Here is a 7,257-nt window from a genome sequence, read left to right as displayed (position 1 = left end):
GAGTGAGACTCCATCTAAAAAAAAAACAAAACACCATACTGCATGACTCCAACTATAGGACTTTCTGAAAAACACAAACACTGGAAGCAGTAAAAACATCAGTGGTTGCCAAGAGTTAGGCGTAGGGAGGGATGAAGAGGAAGAGCACAGAGGATTTTTAGGGCAGTGCGAAACTATTCTGTGTGATACTATAATGGTGGATACATGTCATTTAGACATTTATGCAAACCCACAGAATGTACAACACCAAGAGTGAACCCTAGTATAACTGTGGCACTTGCGGTTCAGCGGTAGAACTCTCCCCTGCCTAGTGTAAACTATGGACTTGTGACAATGATGTGTCAATGTAGGTTCATTTTAACAAATTTGCCACTCTGCTGCGGGATGTTAATAGGGGGTAGGCTGTGCATGTGTTGGGGCAGGGAGTTTGTGGGAACTCTGGACTTTCTGCTCAATTTTGCTGTGAATTTAAAACTTCTAGGTCAGGCATGGTGGCTCATGCCTGTAATCCCAGCACTTTGGGAGGCCAAGGCAAGCACATCACGAGGTCAGGAGTTCGAGACCAGCCTGGCCAACATAGTAAAATCCCATCTGTACTAAAAATACAAAAATTAGCCAGGTATAGTGGTGCGCGCCTGCAGTCCCAGCTACTTGGGAGGCTGAGGCAGGAAAATCGCTTGAACTGGGGAGGCGGAGGTTATGGTGAGCTGATATCACACCACTGCACTCCAGCCTGGGTGACAGAGCGAGACTTCGTTTCAAAAAAAAAAAAAAGGAACAGGTGTGGTGGCTCATGCCTGTAATCTCAGCACTTTGGGAGGCCGAGGCAGGTGGATCACCTGAGGTCAGGAGTTTGAGACCAGCCTGACCAAAATGGTGAAACCCCGTCTGTTCTAAAAATACAAAAAAAAATAGCTAGGCATGATTGTGGGTGCCTGTAATCCCAGCTACTCGGGAGGCTGAGGCAGGAGAATCCCTTGAACCTGGGAGGTGGATGTTGCAGTGAGCCAAGGTTGCACCATTGCACTCCAGCCTGGGAAACAAGAGCAAACTCCATCTCAAAAACAAAAACAAAACTTCTAGGCTGGTCAGGTGCGGTGGCACATGCCTTTAATCCCAGCATTTTGAGAGGCCAAGGCAGGTGGATCATCTGAGGTCAGGAGTTCAAGACTAGCCTGGCCAACAGGATGAAACTCTATCTCTACTAAAACTACAAAATTAGCTAGGCGTAGTGGCGGGTGCCTATAGTCCCAGCTACTCGGGAGACTGAGGCAGGAGAATCGCTTGAACCCAGGAGGCAGAGGTTGCAGTGAGCCAAGATCACGCCACTGCACTCCAGCCTGGGCAACACAAGCAAAACTGTGTCCCCAAAATAAATAAATAAATAAATGAATAAATAAATAAAAATGTAAAAATAAATAAATAAATAAAACTTCTAGGCCAAGAGGAATGGCAATCCCAGCATGTTGGTAGGCTGAGGCAGGATGACTTGAGCCCAGAGCTCAAGACCAGCCTGGGTGACATAGTGAAACCTCTTCTCTACAAAAAATACATATATAAATTAGCCAGATGTGATGGCATGAGCCTGTAGTCCCAGCTACTCAGGAGGCTGTGGTGGGAGGACTGCATGAGCTCAGGTCAAGGCTGCTGTGAGGTGTGACTGCACTCCTGCACTCCATCCTGGGCAACAAAGTGAGACCCTGTCTCAAAAAAAAAAAAAACCTGCTAAAAAATAATTTATTTTTGCCAGGCGCAGTGGCTCATACCTGTAATCCCAGCACTTTGGGAGGCCAAGGAGGGCGGATAATGACGTCAGGAGATCGAGACCATTTTTAGTAGAGACGGGGTGCCCCGTCTCTACTAAAAATACAAAAAAATTAGCCGGGTGTGGTGTCGGGCGCCTATAGTCCCAGCTACCCGGAAGGCTGAGGCCGGAGAATGGCGTGAACCCGGAAGGCGGAGCTTGCAGTGAGCTGAGATTGTGCCACTGACTCCAGCCTGGGCAACAGAGCAAGACTCTGTCTCAAAAAAAAAAAAAAAAATATATTTTAAAAAAACTGTGTTGCAGGAAATTAATGTGTGATAAAGGCTAACTGAAGGGGCCTACTTGAGGGAGGGTGAAAACAGAAGCTCTCTTTAAGGCTGTTTTCTCATTGATAAAATGGAGGTAACAGTATCTGCCTTCACAGAGTTGTTAAAGTTCAAATAACATATATATGAAAGGCCCTTTTAAACTGCTATGTATCTGGCCAGGTACAGTGACTCACGCCTGTAATCCCAGCACTTTGGAAGGCCAAGGCAGGTGGATCACTTGAGGTCAGGAGTTTGAGACCAGCCTGGCCAACATGGCAAAACCCTGTCTCTACTAAAAATACAAAAATTAGCCAGGCATGGTGGTGCGTGCCTGTAATCCCAACTACTTGGGAGGCTGAGGCAGGAGAATCACTTGAACCCAGGAGGCTGCTGTGAGCCGAGATTGTGCCACTGCACTCCGGCCTAGACAACAGAGCAAGACTCCATCTCAAAAAAAGATAATAAAAATAGGCCAGGCTCTGTGGCTAACCCGCGGAGAAACCTTGTCACTACTATAACTACAAAATTAGCTGAGCATGGTGGTGCATGCCTGTAATCCCAGCTACTCAGGAGGCTGAGGCAGGAGAATCGCTCAAACCTAGGAGACAGAGGTTGCAGTGAGCCAAGATCACACCATTGCACTCCAGCCTGGGCAACAAGAGCAAAACTCCATCTCAAAAATAATAATAATAATAATATAAATAAATTGCTATGTATTTTCCCATGTGATAAAATATGGAATATTACCTATAATGTACTGGTAGGCAGCTCTGAAATAGCTTCCGATGATCTCTGACTGCTGATATTCAGGCCCTTGTGTAACTCCCACACTCTGGGCATAGGCTGGGTCTAGTGACTCACTTCTAAGAAATAAAATGCAGCAAAAGTGATCAGATGCCATTTGCAAAATTAGGTTACAAAAAGACTGTGACTTCTATGCTCTCTCTCTCTCTTCCTTAAAAGTAGGCTGCCCGCCAGGCATGGTGGCTCATGCCTGTAATCCCAGTAGTTTGAAAGGCCGAGGAGGGCAGATCACGAGGTCAAGAGTTCGAGACCAGCCTGACCAACATGGTGAAACCCTGTCTCTACTAAAAATACAAAAATTAGCCAGGCATAGTGGTGCGTGCCTAATCCCAGCTACTCAGGAGGCTGAGGCAGGAGAATGGCTTGAACCCGGGAGACGGAGGTTGCAGTGAGCTGAGATCGCACCATTGCACTCCAGCCTGGGCAACAAGAGTGAAACTCCGTCTCAAAAAAAAAAAAAAGACATTTTGGGGCCAACCAGGGAGATTTAAATATAGACTAGGATTAGATGAAATGAAAATTGGCCAGGCACTATGGCTCACGAATGTAATCCCAGCACTTTGGGAGGCCGAGGCAGGAGGATTGCTTGAACCCAGGGGTTTGAGACCAGTCCGGGCAACATGGTAAATCCCCATTTGTTATTTTATTAAATAACAGATTAAAAAAAAAAAAAACTAACCAGGCATTGTGGCATGTGCCTATAGTCCCTAGCTACTAGGGAGGCTTAGGTGGGAGGATCTGCCTGTACTATGCTCCTCCCACGCATAATAAAAAGGAATGAAATGCTAATCACTGTGGCTTCTGGGTGTGGGGGACTTTCCGGGGAGGTCCCAGTGTGCTGAGCCCATAGAAGGTCAGGGTGGAGTACTCAGCCCACCGACTGTAATGGAAAATAACCCAGGAGGTAGATTCTGAAGATCTGGGTCTGAATCCAGATCCAAGCATTGACTAATTGTGGCCTTTGAGAAGTCATTTAATCTCAGAAGTGGAAGGGACCTAAGAGGTTCTTCCGTGGGTTAGTCACAGGGCAGGTGCCAAAACCTAGGCCACTGACCCTGTGCACGTTCTTTCCACTACGTGCTGCTTCCCTGTTTATGATATTCTTACCTGCAAAACAACTAACTTTGGTACAGCAATTTACATCTCATGAAGCGCAAGTGTTCCTCTTGAATTCTCACAGAACCTCTTGTTAAGCCACCATTATTCTTTTCCAGTTTTAAAAGTAAGATTGGGGGACCAAGGCGGGCGGATCACAAGGTCAGGAGTTCGAGACCAGCTTGACCAACATGGTGAAACCCCGTCTCTACTTAAAATACAAAAAATTACCCAGGCGTGGATACAAAAAATTACCCAGGCATGGTGGCATACGCCTGTAATCCCAGCTACTCAGGAGGCTGAGGCAGAAGATTTGCTTGAACCCAGGAGGCGGAGGTTGCAGTGGCGAGCCAAGCTTGCACTCCAGCCTGGGCAACAGAGACTCCTTCTAAAATAATAATAATAATAATAATAATACATAATAATAAAAAAATAAAAGTAAGAAACAGGTTGTGGGGTCCAGGCAAGGTGGCTCACGCCTGTAATCCCAACTTTTTGGGAGGCTGAGGCAGGCAGATCACCTGAGGTCAGGAGTTTGAGACAAGCCTGGCCAACATAGTGAAACCCCATCTCTACTAAATATATACAAAATTAGGCGGGTGTGGTGGCATGCACCTTTAGTCCTAGCTACTCAGGAAGCTGACCACGAGAATTGCTTGAACCCAGGAGGCAGAGACTATGGTGAGCCGAAATCACGCCACTGCACTCCAGCCAGCCTGGCAGACAGAGTGAGACCTTGTCTGAAAGAAAGAAAAGAAAAGAAAAGAACGAGGTTGTACGGGGGCCATGCAGGGAAGGGTGGTTGGAGGGTGAGGGATAAAAGACTACACATTGGGTGCAGTGTATACTGCTTGGGTGACAGGTGCACCAAAGTCTCAGAAATCACCACTACAGAACTTACTCATGTAACCAAAAACCACCTGTTCCCCAAAAACTATTCAAATAAAATAAAAATAGCCCGGGCGTGGTGGTTCACACCTGTAATCTCAGCACTTTGGGAGGCCGGGGCAGGCAGATCACGAGGTCAGGAGTTTGAGACCAGCCTGACCAACAAGTGAAACCCCAACTCTACTAAAAATACAAAAATTAGCTGTGCATGGTGGCAGGAGCCTGTGGTCCCAGCTACTAAGGAGGCTGAGGCAGGAGGATCCCTTGAACCCAGGAGGTGGAGGTTGTAGTAAGCTGACATCACACCACTGCACTCTGGCCTGGGAGACAGAGTGAGACTCCAACTCAAAAAAGAAAATAAGAAAAAAGAAAAAAAAGAAACTGAGGCTAGTCCAAAGGTAGTGAGCAATCTGAATTGATTGTTCAGTCAGTTACAGATCAAACTCCTTGTTCTACCTTTGCCCCCTTCTCACTATTGCAATTAACTAGTCTTAAAAAATTCTTTTTAAGTAAAAAATAAAAGTAAGAAACTGAGTTTCTGAGATAATAAATGGCTTGCTCACAACCAGCAAATGACAGAATTAGGACTTGCCCTCTGGTCTTCAGGCTCTAAATCCTGCGTTCTTTCCAAGGTGCCAGATGAGGCTTGTCTAGGACCGTGATACTAACTGCACTCCTCACACCACACATGCAAGACCTTATTTGCAGGGAAGGGACAGAGGCCTCTCTGCACAGAGCATCCCTGAATGACCCTTACTGATGCTAACTTCAGGTCATTCAAGGAAAAACCCAGACTCCTTCTGGCTCTGTGTTACCCCAGAAGCATATGAGAGTCCAGACATCCAACCCCGGGAAACCACTCCGGTCAAAAGTCTTCCAGTCTCAGGCCGGGCGCGGTGGCTCACACCTGTAATCCCAGCACTTTGGGAGGCTAAGGCAGGCAGATCATGAGGTCAGGAAAGCGAGATCATCCTAGCTAATACGGTGAAAACCTGTCTCTACTAAAAATACAAAAAATTAGCCGGGCATGGTGACGGGTGCCTATAGTCCCAGCTACTCAAGAGGCTGAGGCAGGAGAATGGCGTGAACCCGGGAGGTGGAGCTTGCCGTGAGCTGAGATCGTGCCACTGCACTCCAGCCTGGGAGACAGGGCAAGACTCCGTCTCAAAAAAAAAAAAAAAAAAAAAAAAGTCTTCCCGTCTCACTTCCCAACCTGGTTGCAACCAAGTGGTTGCCAGCTCCCTCTGTCCTATGACCACCCTCCTGATCCATGATGAGAGGCCACAAGTCTTTGCCAGCCCATCTCCCTGCATCCCAGGAGGCTTCTCTCCAACGCCTACTTCCTCAACCTTATTTAGTCCCTGCCTCTCCCCAGTATTCTCTTCCCAGGCCCCAGGACTCATACCCCCTTACAGCCGTGAGAAGCACAGTAAGAGGCAATGGTGGGCCCAAGGGGCAGAAGCTGTGAACAGCTAGCACTACGCTGCCTTCAATAATTCATTCCCAGGGAGGTTGCAGGCACCATGCCCTCACCCTGAGCTAGAGATGGCTACCACAGCTCAGATCCTTAAACTGAGAAGGGTGGGAGTCAAGGGTGGGGCAGAGGCTAGTGGGAGCAAGTAGAAAGGTACTCAGCCTGTGGGCCAGACACTGGCACCGCTTTGTTAGAGAGGGGCTCTGATCTAGGCTCAGAGCAGGGGTCCTGTGAGATAAAGGAACGCACAAACTGCCGTGAGCTAGAGGGGCAGAGAGGAAGAATCCAAACACATTGCCTCACTCCCACTCCCTCCAGCTGTACGTGCCAGGGTCAGCCTCTTCCCTCACGGCTCTGACCTTCTCAAGGCCACTCTCAGCCTCTTGTCAGCAGCCCCACCCTTCTAAAGGCCCAAGTCCTCTCTGCTCCAGCTGGCATGTTTCAGTTGCCCCTACTTGAGGAACTCTTTCCCCAAAGAACTCCCACCACATGTGCCTGTAATCTGAGTCAAACATCGCAGAACCTCTTCCAAGGATCCTTACCCCCACCTCCATTTCTTTTCAGCCCAGCTTCCCAGATTAACCTCTGATGTTTACAAAGCTTGTAAACGTGTGGGGGTGGAGGAAGGACTTGAACTGACCCCTTGGGCTGTGCTGTGATTCAGAGTCCTAAAGCTTTAGGAGTTTAGCAAGAGCAGTTCCTTGCTTCTAGTGAGGGAGAGAAGGTGGTAAATTCTAGGCCAGCCCCCCCATAGAGATCCTGCCACCAATGCCCCTTCCTCCATGTGGGGCAGCCCTAGAGTTCCACTCATATTCCAGGCTTATTGCTCACTGCAATCCATTCTGTGAGACTGGAATCACCTATCACGTGCATCAGCAGACCCAGAGGGGAAACTGGGATCTAAGACTAAAAGAAACACATTA

This window comes from Trachypithecus francoisi, unplaced genomic scaffold, assembly GCF_009764315.1.
Source record: "Trachypithecus francoisi isolate TF-2019V2 unplaced genomic scaffold, Tfra_2.0 Lachesis_group11, whole genome shotgun sequence".
In the NCBI taxonomy this organism is placed as follows: Eukaryota; Metazoa; Chordata; class Mammalia; order Primates; family Cercopithecidae; genus Trachypithecus; species Trachypithecus francoisi.
The sequence above is the reverse complement of the archived record's forward strand: the minus strand, read 5'-3'. Positions refer to the sequence as shown.